Source organism: Mus musculus, chromosome 9 (genome assembly GCF_000001635.26).
Source record: "Mus musculus strain C57BL/6J chromosome 9, GRCm38.p6 C57BL/6J".
NCBI lineage: Eukaryota > Metazoa > Chordata > Mammalia > Rodentia > Muridae > Mus > Mus musculus.
The window spans coordinates 4,984,971-4,998,674 of NC_000075.6; positions in this window are offsets into that span (position 1 = coordinate 4,984,971).

The following is a 13,704-nucleotide window of genomic DNA, read 5'->3' on the forward strand; positions in this document are numbered from 1 at the left end:
GCCTCTCTTAATGAAATGAGGATCGACCAAGATGTGAGATCAACTAAATGTGGGAAAGCTAGCTATGCAAGTGTACCATTACTGTCAGTTAAGCTCTGTTTGTATTCTCTCCAAACATGATGCATCCTTCATGGGTCTTGCATTAGCAAAACAACACGGGAGTCTGCATGAGCAAAGGAACATGTGAGTCTGTATCACCTGGCATATCAAGAAACTTCCGGCCGGGCACGGTGGCGCACGCCATTAATCCCAGCACTCGGGAGGCAGAGGCAGGCAGATTTCTGAGTTCGAGGTCAGCCTGGTCTACAGAGTGAGTTCCAGGACAGCAAGAAACTTCTACTTCAATAGGATCTTAAATTCCTCTACTATTTTTTCAAATGCAGATGCCCTTTGAGGCAAAGATGTTCACAATTGAGATATCTATACCTCATCTTAGTAGATTTCTCCTTTGATGAGGATTAAGTGTCCTTCCCTATATCTTTTAATTAATTTTTGGTGAAAATCTATTTTATTACCTGTCAAGTTGGTTACTTCAGTTTGTGTCTTGGGTCCATTTGCTTGTATATTTTAATTTCAGTCCTTTACTCTGAAATAATCTCTATCTTTATGGCTGAGATTTATTTCTTGTATGCACTAGAATGATAGACCTGTTTTCTGCATCCATTTTATTAGCCTGTTTGTTTTTATTGGGAAATTGAGTCCCATTGATGGGGAGAGGTATTAATAACTCCTGACTGTTATTTTCTATTATTTTGATGATGGTAGTATTTGTGTGTGTGTGTGTGTGTGTGTGTGTGTGCCCTCTTCCTTTGTTTTTCCTTTGTTTTTGCTATTACAAAATTACTCATCTCTTGTGTTTTCATGGATATAGTTATCCTTCTTTAGTTGGAATTCTCCTCCTAGTATTGTTTCTCAGGCTAGATTTATGGATAGATAAGGTTTGAATTTGGTTTTGTCATCTATGTCAATTAAGAGTTTTATTGGGTATAGTAGTCTGGGTTTGAATCTGTGATTTTGTAGAGGTTTCAAGATATTTGTTCAGGTTTTTGTAGTTTTTAGAGTCTCTATTGAAAAGTCACATATAATTCTGATAGGTTTGTCATTTTTTCCCTACCAATTAAAAAATTGTATTTCTTTCTTCTGTAGATTTTGTGTTTTGATTATTATTTGTCTGGAGACTTTTTTTCCCTCTGGTCAAGTCTATTTTATATTCTATAAGTCTATTTGATGTTCTCTTTCTTTAGGTTGGGTAAATTTTCTTCTATGATTTTGCTGAAAGTATTTTCTGGTGCTGAGAATCTTTATGTTCTTCTGTTCCTATTATTCTTAGGTTATGCCTTGTTTAGTATACCATATTTCCTGGAAGTTTTCCTTCAGGAAATTTTTAGATTTAACATTTTCTTTGACTGGTGTATCAATTTCATCTATTGTATCTTCTGCACTGGAGATTTTCTCTTTCTTTCTTTCTTTCTTTCTTTCTTTTTTTTTTTTTCTTTTTTTTTTTTTTTTTTGTATTCTGTTGGTGTTGTTTGCATCTGCTATTCCTGCTCTCTTCTCTAGGTTTTCCATCTCTAGGATTCCCTCAGTGTGTGTTTTCTTTATTGCTTCTGTTTTCACTTTCAGGTCTTGCACAGTTTTATTGATATCTTAAGGGTTTTTTCCTCTTTAAAGGCCTCTGTTTGATTGTATTTTCCTGTATTTCTTTAAAGGATTCTTTCACTTTATAAAGGCCTCTATCATCTTTATAAGAGAGGATTTAAGATTACTTTCTTGTGCTTTGATTGTGTTAGGATATCCAGGGCTTGTTCTTGTAGGGTAACTGGGCTCTCAAGGTTTCTTACTGCCACAGGTTTTGTTGATTATGTTCTTTTGAGGGCCTTTAGCCATCTGGATGGCTTTTGTCCCTGTATGTTTCCATTGTATTAGGCATTGAGATGAAGGTTACTGTCAGTAGTCCTGGTGTGGCAGGTCTCTGGTGAATGTCCTTAGGCTATATGGTTTCCTATCACTAGGTCTTTATTATTCAGAAGTCTCAGTTCTGTATGGTTCAAAATTCATGGGACTGATGAAGGTGGGCAGAGAACTGGCAGGAGAATCATGTTCACTGGTGATAGCAGATTGCCCAAGGCAGCTTTGGGTGCCCCAGAGTTCTTAGTAAGGAGGGAATATATGTGGATAAAGGGGAACTAACTTTTATAGTTCAAGCTCCACAAGTCTGATGAAGCTCGGAGTAAGGAGGGGGATTGAATGGAGGTCCAGAGAGGATAGCAGGCCGCCCAGGCAGCTTGGGGTGCCCTAGATAAGTTAGTGATCACAGTCGATGGGTGAGGGAAGGAAGCTAACCTGTATGGCTCAGCATCCACAGCAATGATGATCATGGATAAAGAGGTGATAGAAAAATTGATGTTCACTGGGGAATAGCATACTGCTCAAGGCAGCTTGGGGTGCCCCAGAATTCTCAGCAAGCTTGAAAGATGGGGTGGGGGAAGAAAATCTAACCTATTTGGTTCATGAATTCCAGGTCTGATGAAGGTGGGCAAGGAGGTTGGGGGTGAATGGAAGTCCACCAGGATAACAGATTGATCTGGTAAGCTGAGGGCCCCAGACTAGTACTTGTCTCCTTCCAATCACCACTGATTCTTCTCTCCCAACTGACCAGAACCACAGATTCTGAGTACAAAATAGCAAGTGATCCCTTATAGAGTCTTTTTTCCTTCTGAAACTTCACAAGATAGACCCACTTCCCTGCAGTGGTCTCAGCATTATCCACTAATCTTCAAATTTATTTTAACAACTCACCAAGCTTTCAAAATTCAATGGCTTTTTCATCCTACAATTCCAAAACCCTTCTGCAGGTCACCTGAAATCAAGTGGCAAGGTGTGTCACAATATCCTACTACTGGTATCAGTTTCTGACATAGTTATGGTTATTATTGCAGGGATGATACAACATGACCAAAAGCAATGTGGGGATTTATTTGGCTTACATATATTTTACTGTAGTCAACTGAAGGAAGCCAAGGAAGGAAGCAAGAATCTAAAAACAGAATCTGACACAGAGTCCATGGAGGAATGATATTTACTGGCTTGCTCCTCATGGCTTGCTCAGCTTGCTTTCTTCTAGATCTCAGAACCATTATAAAACCATGCACAATAATCTGGGCCTTAATATATCAATTATTAAAGCCCAGTCTCATGAAGGCATAATATGATCACCCTCCTCACAAATGACAGACTATAGTTTGTGTCAGGTTGACTTAGAATTAGACAATAGTGACTTCTAAACATGAAAAAGGAGCTATACCTATGAAATCTCAATGCTATGATAACTAAACAAGAACTGAAAATTATTATACCAGTTGATATGTGTCCTAGTTAGGGTTTTACTGCTGTGAACAGACACCATGACCAAGGCAACTCTTATAAAAACAACATTAATTGGGGCTGGCTTACAGATTCAGAGGTTCAGTCCATTATCATCAAGGTAGGAGCATAAAGGCATCCAGGTGGGCATGGCGCAGGAGGAGCTGAGTGTTCTACGTATTTATCCAAAGGCTGCTAGTGGAAGACTGACTTCCAGGCAACTAGGGTGAGGATCTTCTTATGCACACACCCACAGTGACACACCTACTCCAACCAGGTCACACCTTTTCCAACAAGAGCACACCTCCAAATGGTGCTACTCTCTGGTCCAAGAATATAGAAACCATCACAATATGTTAATGTGGAGTGGAGAAAACTTTAGAAGATCCCATCCTATGTAGAGTCACATGTAGTCTGTAGTTGCTAAGGAAGTTGCTCTTATCCAGGAACAAGCCTCTCAATAGATTGTCCAATCCTAAGTGATCATACTTAAACACATGTAGACTGTAGAAATATAGTGTCTGTATAACATCTGTCCAGGACCTTCTGGCTTTCATAGTCTCTGGTGAGAAGTCTGGTGCAAATCTGATAGGCCTGCCTTTATATGTTACTTTACCTTTTCCCCTTACTGCTTTTAATATTCTATCTTTATTTAGTGTTTTTGTTGTTCTGGTTATTTTGTATTGGGAGGAATTTCTTTTCTGGTCCAGTCTATTTGGAGTTCTGTAGGTTTCTTCTATGTTCATGTCATCTCTTTCTTTAGGTTAGGGAAGTTTTTCTTTTTTTCTATAATTTTGTTTAAGATATTTACTGGCCCTTTAAGTTGAAAATCTTCATTCTCATCTATACCTACCATCCTTAGGTTTGGCCTTCTCATTGTGTCATAGATTTCCTGGATGTTTTGAGTTAGGAATTCTTTGCATTTTTCATTTTCTTTGATTCTTGTGTCCATGTTCTCTTTGGAATCTTCTGCACCAGAGATTCTCTTTTCCATCTCTTGTATTCTGTTGCTGATACTCTCATCTATGGTTCCTGATTTCTTTCCTAGGATTTCTCTCTCCAGAGTTGTCTCCCTTTGGGTTTTCTTATTGTTTATACTTCCCTTTTTAGATCATGGATGGTATTGTTCAATTCTATCACCTGTTTGGTTGTTTGTTTGGTTTTTTTTTCCTATAATTCTTTAAGAGATTTTTGTGTTTCTTCTTGTCTTAGTCAGGGTTTCTATTCCTGCACAAACATCTTGACCAAGAAGCAAGTTGGGGAGGAAAGGGTTTATTCAGCTTACATTTCCAAATTGCTGTTCATCACTAAAGGGAATCAGGACTGGAACTCAAGCAGGTCAAAAAGCAGGAGCTGATGTAGAGGTCATGGAGGGATGTTCTTTACTGACTTGCTTCCCTTGGCTTGCTCAGCCTGCTCTCTTATAGAACCCAAGACTACCATCCCAGAGACGGTTCCACCCACAAGGGGCCCTTCCCCTTGATTACTAATTGAGAAAATGCCTTACAGCTGGATCTTGTGGAGGCATCTCCCCAAAGGAAGCTCCTTTCTGTGTGATAACTCCAGCCTGTGTCAAGTTGACACACAAAACCAGCCAGTATGCCTCTTTAAGGACTTCTGTCTGTTTAGCAGTGATTTCCTATAATTCTTTGAGGGAATTTTGTGCTTCCTCTTCAAGGACTTGCACCTGTTTAGCTGTGTTCTCCTGTACTTCTTTAAGTGGGTTATTAATGCCCTTCTTAAAATCCTCTACCAGCATCATGAGATATGATTTTAAATCTGAGTCTTGCTTTTCGGGTGTTTTGTGGTATACAGGATTTGCTGTGGTGGGAGTACTTGGTTCTGATGATGCCAAGTGGTCTTAGTTTCTGTTAGTAAGATTCTTATGTTTCATTTGCCTTTCGCCATCTGGTAATTTCTGGTGTTAGATATTCTAGTTGTCTTTAGCTGGAGCTTGTTGCTTCTGTGATTCTGTTAGCCTCTGTCAGCACTCCTGGGAGTCCAACTCTCTCCTGAGTCCCAGTGGTCAGAGCAGTCTCTGCAGGCAAGCTCTCTTGTTTCAGGGAGGGTGCACAGAGGTCTGGAGCTCAGATCTGCCACCTGGTTGAAGATGAATGCCTGAAGGGACCCTGTCCACGAAGCTCTGATGCTTCTGCAGCCCACACACTCTCCTGTGTTGACTGGTCTTTGAGAGACCCAAAGTACAAGATGGTGGTGTCACCTGGTTCCAGGCATCAGTCCCTGGAGGCGGACTCTCCTCTAGTGGGGAAGTTGCACAGATGTCTGGGTCTCATCTCCACCTCCTGGCTGCGGTTGTAGGACCAAAGGGACCCTGTCCAAGAAGCTCTGTTGCTTCTGTGGTCACATAGTTTACTGTGTGGACTGGTCTCTGAGTGGCCGGGGATACAAGATGGTGCTCTCACCTGAGTCCTGGATGGTCAGAGCCCTTTCTGGAGGCTGACTCTCCTCAGTGACCCTAAGATCCTGGGTGTGCTAGGGTGCCTGCAGCATGGAGAGTCCTCTGGGGACCATGCGACCATCTGCCAGGTTTGCCCCCAAGGTGGTGATGGGCTGGCACTGACCTGAATGAACCCCAGCTGCTGGTTGGGAGGGTTTCCTGTGTCCCTGTTCCTGATGGCACAGGCCCCTCCTGGTTGTTTTGGAACAGATGTTGTGTTCAACTCACCATTGATCCCAAGATCCTGGGTTGCTAGGGCTCTTGTGGAGTGGAGAGTCCTCTGGGGACCGTAGGACTGTCTGCCAAGTTCGTGCCCAAGGTGGCGCGGAAGGAGGCATTTTTAAAGCATAAATTTTAGCTTATCCTCTATAAAAGCAGTCTAAATGCAAATGCATATATTATTACCCCAATAAGGAAATGTGTGAATTTAAGTGTTGTGGGTAAACAATTGCACAGCATTAAGTATGAAAAAATTACTGATAACTTTGATCATCTCAGGTGCATTAGACATAAAATGGGCCTCTGTTAGTATAGTTATATTGGGCAAAATATGTGATCTGATACAAGTTAGACTACTCCATAGATATTTTATTAGTAATGTCTACTCTGAAAACTATAAAATGCTGGGATTCAAATAATATATTACTAGATATTATTCACAGAAGTGTAGATAATTCATCCTTTTGAAGTAAAGATACAATATGGGTAAGCATGGTGGAGATTAAATTAGAATCTTGCCACAATAAGAAACTACTGCCAAAAATATTCTTTTAAGCCCTCTGCTTGAGAGTCCTTCTCCCTAAATGAGGAACTGTGTAGTCAACACAAGAAAAGGGGTAAGATGAAATTCTGACACAAATAGCAATTAGTTTTTTTTTCTTTCTCTGTGTTTCTTAAGTTCCTTCATCTACCATGAAGATGGCAACTAGCAGAACTAGTACCTATCGAGTGCCAAGGTACATGGTTGAAATTATCTGGTCTTGACATTTCTCTCCCATCAGGAGATAAAAGCTGGGTTATCTTAGGAAAAGCTTTCTGCCTCTCAGATAGTAGTAGAAGGGACCACTGGACTCTTATTAGTGGGATGAGACAACTCAAGCAGCATACCATAGGCTCTGGAAATGAGACTGTCACAAAACTGACCACAAAAGTATGGGATCAGTGTGGTACAATAAAGTGGGATGACCTCATGTCTGCAAAAAACAGAATGTCTTCTAGCATTGTATTTCAAATGTGTAGGAATGAAAATAAGAAATGCCATGATCAGTAAAATACTAAAATTAGGCTCTGACATGCATGTCTCAGTGGATAAAGGTATTTGTCCTACATTCTTTGGGATCTGAGTTTGATCCTCAGATTCTAAGAAATGGCAGAAGAACTAACTCTCCAAAAACTGCCCAATGATCATAGTATGCACGGCTCTCACATACATGTACTGTAAATGCACACATATATACCCACATACTACACATGTACACACACACATACATCTGCATACTCACATTTACATACATGCATATGCAAATACAAATAAACACATATAAGGACACACAATACTACACATGGAAACACGCATGGTCACATGCATACACACATATGCAGACAAACATACATAATGAATATTTTAAAAATCAGTAAGATTACAATTTAAATGAGAAAAGATGGCAACTCACAATTACAATGAGAAATCTTGTGAAATCTATCATTAAGTAATTGTCACAAAATAATTGAATATACTTAATTATTTTATATTTATCTATTTTTGTCAGCGTTTTGCCCAGATATATGTACACCAAGTGCCTGTCTGGTACCTGTAGGTATCAGAAAAGTGAGTCATATCTCTGGGGACTAGAGTCGGACAAAAGTGATATGCCATGTGGGTGCTGGGACTCAAAGCCAGGTCTTTTATGAATCAGTAAGTATATCTGAGCTATTTTTCCAACCTTTTACCTTTTTAATTATTATTAAGCCAACATAAAAGAAAATATCAGGAAAGATAGGACTCTATTATAACAAATGAATAAAAGTGATAAAAAGTGAAATTTGATTAATAAATGAAACAACGATGAGTGGTGGGGTGAATTTTTTTCTAGTAAGCTGGTGGCATTCAGATGAAATCTCCAGTACTGCAAACAAATGTTCATGAAACATCAAGATAGATAGCATTCTCAGATATACACAATGCACATAACATGTTGGAATGCTAGAAGATTTTGGATGCAAGTTTTTGAGTTCCACTCCTAGAATCAAGAACAAAACATTGGCATATCTCAGGGATTATTCTTTAATCAACATAAAATAAATCTTTAACAGCCTAAAGACAAAAGGACATCTTTGTACATAAGAAAATTAAATAAAACACTTGTAAGTATTTCATATGGCTTAGAGGAAGTCAAAGAAAAAATAAAATATATAGACTGGAATGGAAGCAGAAAGCTATATTACAGAATTTATGGCTTCCAACTAAAGCTGTGCTGAGTGAGAAGACATCACCACATATAAATTCTTACTTTACATTAGGAGGCACAAAAGTCTTAAAACTATAATTTATATTCCTATTTCAAAGGAATTGCCAAGAACAGCAAACACAGTCTATAACAAACAGGAAAGAAGAAATTTATTTCAAAAACCTAAGATTACAAACTTGAAATTGGGAGGAAAATATCTAAAATCTTTTAAGTGAAAATAGGACTCTATTTTCTTTATTTAAGAAATCCAATGTGATTTTCAGTATTGAAAAAAAATAGGTTAGAGCTGGGGATATTGTTTGATGGTACAGTACTTGCCCTGCATTCACAGTACTCTGTATTCTGCCTCCAGCACCACAAATGAACCAGCCAAACAAAAATGTGTGAAGTTTATAGATTATTGATAAATCAAAAGTAATAAAGACATGCACCATAAATAACTAATCCCTGTAATGACAAAGATTTATCAATCTAAATTCTCACACACCTAAAAATACAACAGTGGAATGTTATGAACAACTGCACGCTAATGCATTTAACAACCTATATAAAAATAGATGAATTTCCTAAGATGAAAACTACTCCTAAATGAACCAATAAGAAGTTGAATATTCTAATCCTATAACCATTAAACCATAAGCGGGTTGGGGATACTTTCATCCTTCTTATAAAAATTGAACATGCAAAAACTACATCCATATTGTTTAAGAGGCATTTATCTCAAAGACTAGAAACATTGCCTAGAGAGAAATGTCTGTACATATTTGTGAGGGAGATTCTAGATTGGATTAATTGAGGTGGGAAGACCCACTCTACCTCTGTACAACATCATTCCATGAGCTGACATTTAATTATAAACCCCAAAGATATTGTTATCCAGATCTTTGTGATTCTGGTTAAAAATGATTAGAAATTGATCAGGAGGGATTAATAGAAAATGAGCATAGAGTAGGCTGTTAGAAATATAGCTATCATGTTTACTGAAATTGAAATGATTACTTTTCCATGTGTTCAAAATGATTAAATGTTGCAAAGGAATGGTAGAAAGTTAAATTGAGGAGCTTTCTTAAATTTCAGCCAGCTGTCACATCTAATATTCAAAAGAGGAGGAGAGTATGTGAGGATCACTGGTTGAGAATGATCACCTGTGTTTTCCACATAAAATTGTTCTGTCATTCCAGACAATTGCTTTGTGTGTGCCAGTGGGATTGTTAGGTCCATTGTCAAAGAAAGCACAAGCACGCAGAAACCTTTCTTGAAACTGTAACCTCATCTCTCAAAGTTAATCTATGTCAATAACCAGTTGTTTTTCCTCACACCCCATTCATGCACAAGGAAAGGTCTAGAAATCACATTTAAGTCAGCTAATCTACTTTTATAAAACACATGAAATCAAGAGCCTTAATCACATCAGTGATAGCTGAGAAGTCTGTTTTAATTCCAGGCTGTCTGGCAGGGCTAATGAACTGCTCTGTAGCTCCAGACTGGAGCCAGGGTTTCACAGGAGTTTTGAGTTATGAGCACAATTCCTTTTATTGCCTATAAATCTTTTCCAGTTTTATATTCACAGTTGCTTAAAACACCTAAATTCACTTCAGTGACTGTGCAGCAGTACTCTGAACACTTGGAATTAATAGTGAAGTTAAGTACACTCCCTATATTTAAATAATGCATTTAAGTACAGCCTAATCTCATTACATTAAGTCAGACCTTATCCACTGACAGGGTTGATAAATGCTGGTGCCTTTTTCCCTAGTATGTATCATAATAACTCTGCACCCTGCATCATGAAATACTGCTTGAGAGAGAAATGTACCTGGAGTTAAATACTAGAGCATCAGGTTTGAACGGTAATATTGATTTTGACAAGAAACCAATGTATGACTGGAGTGGAGTGACTAATGCCCACGCCAAGAAATGGGTGTGAAAAACTGATTTGGACATTAGGTGCATAGAGGTTATGGGTAAAACCATAGAGGTTATGGGTTTTCAAATGGAATTTCTAGGAGGAATGATTAAAGAAAAGGTGATTTTTCACATAGACGTGGGGGAATTGTCTAGAGAAATTGCAAGATGAATGGGAAACAATTAAATTGAAGGTCAGAAAAGCATATGTCTTATATTTGAAGGAAAGTGATGAATATAGGTACCGGTGTGGATACAAGGCTTAAGAGAAAAAAGTGCCTTTTTCTAGGCACTCGTGTAAATACAGTACATGAGGAGGTCAAGATTGGACTAAATGAATGCCAATGATAGAAACAGCTTGATACCAATACCAAAGCATTAAGGATGCCTGAGAAAGGTGCTCAAGAATAGCAATTCACTTTTTTGTCACCTTGCTAAGTGTAGACATTGGTGAAAAGAGAGTAAGTTGTCCTGGCATATGTTCCTTAGAACACACATGCACAAAAGAATTCATGTCTCCTTGGTTTCTCTGTGGTGACAATGGATTTGCTGAAGAATCTTTGCCTTAATAGGCTTTTTATTTATTTTTTTAAAATTTTTCATCAGATCTCTGCCCTCCATCTTGACTGGGAGTAGAAAAGCCATTGTGATACTGCATATTCTTGGTTTCTTAACACAATTTACCTCTAGTCATAGTAATTTTGAATATGCTTTCTAAATTAGTTGTCTCTAATAAGTTGTTGATAATAAAATATCAGATATCAAAAGAACTTCTCGTCTTATGATGACCATTCTGGTATGAATGTATTCTGTGCTGTGTTATGGAAGAAGTTTAGGAATGAAATTTGTTTTACAGAAATTATGAAACCTATAATTCTACAAGATCCTCATTCCTAATATCTAACTAAAATATATAATAGTTGTAACAAAGATCATTATGTCATAAATGACAACTATGATTCCAGTTTCTACTGGTGATGATTATGATAATGATGATGATGATAATGAAGATAAGCCCTATAACATGTTTGACATGTATTGCATGCCAGGTATTGTGATATGTACTTCTTTTATTTTCCTCATTTTAGTTTAATCTATAACCTCCTAATTTAGAATTTGTTGCTCCCGCTCCCATGTTCCTGCTCCGTAGTTCACAAGCAAACACTCTGAAATTCACAGAGATTAAGAAATTTGCCAATGGGAACTAAATGGGATGTGCTCCTTCCAGTACCCTCGACAATATTTAACACTTGGTGGGATTGTGACAGTCTGTATTTATCCCTGGGTTAAAGATTGTCTTTGTTGTCTATCCTCTATCATGAGAGCATACTAAGGTATGAGATAATAATTATATTGTTTTACTGTGGTTTGCATAAATGCCACATTTATTTCCCGACTTCAAGTTCTGGGGCTAACATGATGTGAACATCCTTGGTATTTATATGGGGATAATTTTCTAAAACTTTTTGTGGGAGAGAAGAAAGGAGACATAAGTAGGAATGCAATTTTCTCTGAACTTTACAATTTAGTTTAATTTTCCAGTATGACAAGGTTTTATATTAATTCATTTAAACAGAATAATCTGAAGAAATATATTTTATAGGGGTATTATCTTGAGAATGTCTATCCTGAGACTTTTCCCAACAAGATATTTTTTACATCTTTTTTTCTTAATTTTAAATGTGTCCTAGACTTTGTGTTATTTTACAGAGACGGGTCAAAATTACAAGAGAACATGAATCTTTGATGAATCAGTGGCCCAAAGATGTTACTATAGTTGCTTCTGGTTTATGTGTAGAATTTTAAAATACAGAGCTAGAGGAAGTAACAAATGCCAGTGAAAAGTCAACTAAAGTTGAGATTAGAAACAAGGCTATGGGCTAACCAGGCATGGTGGTAAGTATTCATAATGCTTTCACTCTGAGAGTAGAAGCAATGGGTCATATGTCCAAGCTCAGTCAGAGCTACAGAAGAAAACTCAAAATGATTTGCGGGCAAGTTAAGACATTACAGATAATTCAATCTAAAACCCTCAGTACCTTAAAAAGAAGAAAGATTCAGTATCATGCAAGTTTTTTAAATAAACAAACTGAATAATCACTTCATTTTAGAACCAGTAGTGTATTCTGAACATTCTGTGATCCCTTTGAGTTCCTTCCCAAGGGATCCAACAATATAGTGGGACTGAGATCACGTGAATATTACCTTCAATCTAGAATGTAAACTTTAAAGTTACTTTTCCTGATATAGACAGAATGGTGAGATTTCCTGGAAAAGGTATGATTCTTGAACTGTCTAGAACTACAAGTAATAATTATCTACTGAAGATAACTAGGATTCCACCTCTTATAATATAGCAGACCACTGTATATCTAAAGAAAGAATGAGATGCCTTCCACAATATATAACACAGCTTAGACACACTTCTGATCTCACAGGAAAGGGAGAATTCTACAGACAATTTTAAAAAAGAAGGGCAAAAACTCTTGTTAGTTATTCAGCTCAAAGTTCTCCTTTTCAGTGAATTTTCTTTCACCCTCTTGGGAGGTTGAACTTGGAGACATTATAGGAGGAAATCCTACTGGTTTCTACATATAAAAATGGAGAAAAGTTGGACACAACGTGGCTATAATTTCAATGTAACTATTTCTCTAAAGATAGAACTCCATATTCAAGAGGGAATAGTAAGCAACACACTCTGAGGATGATAATGAGTTTTTATTATATATAAAATTATACACATGACTTAAAAATGATGTCTACTGAATGTTTTTATAATGAATTGTTAATTCTTGGCCTATTTGAATTAGTAACACATATTTGTTCTAAAAAATATTAAAGGAATAATTTAATTTAAAATGCATTTTGGTTGGCCGGTAATCCAATCAGTGTACAGTATCAAACAAGGACTATAAATTTTCACCCCACACAATTCAGAACATAGAGCTCATAATAAAATGCCACATTGAACATATTAAAACAAGCCTGGGAATGATACCCTAAAGAATTTTCACAAAATAGAGTCATATTCATCCATGTCTTGGATCCTGGAATAATACAGCTAATACATACAAGATCACAATACAACAATATTAAATAAATATGAAGGATGAAGCACATAAAAACAAAAGCAATGAACAAAACCATGCAAGAATCATAGAAGTAAACACAGCAAGCAGCACTTCCAGAAAAGAAGTATAACATAATATGTGCACATCTACTATGCTTTATACATACATAAATTTACAAAACTCAAGGGTGAATTAAACAATAACTTTTAAGAGAGGAGTGGAAAATAGAAATATTGTATGAGTAAAACTGTAGAAAAATGAACACACTGAAGAGCATTGAAAAGAAAAAGGGGTCAGGTAGTAGATTTTACTTTTCCAGACTCCACACATGAAATTTTAGGCAATCAGTAAAATCCATGGAACCAGAAAGTGAACCAATCAGTGTTCAGGATCCTGGAAGTTCCCTAAGTGTTTGTATATTATTAATACAGGTGAATCT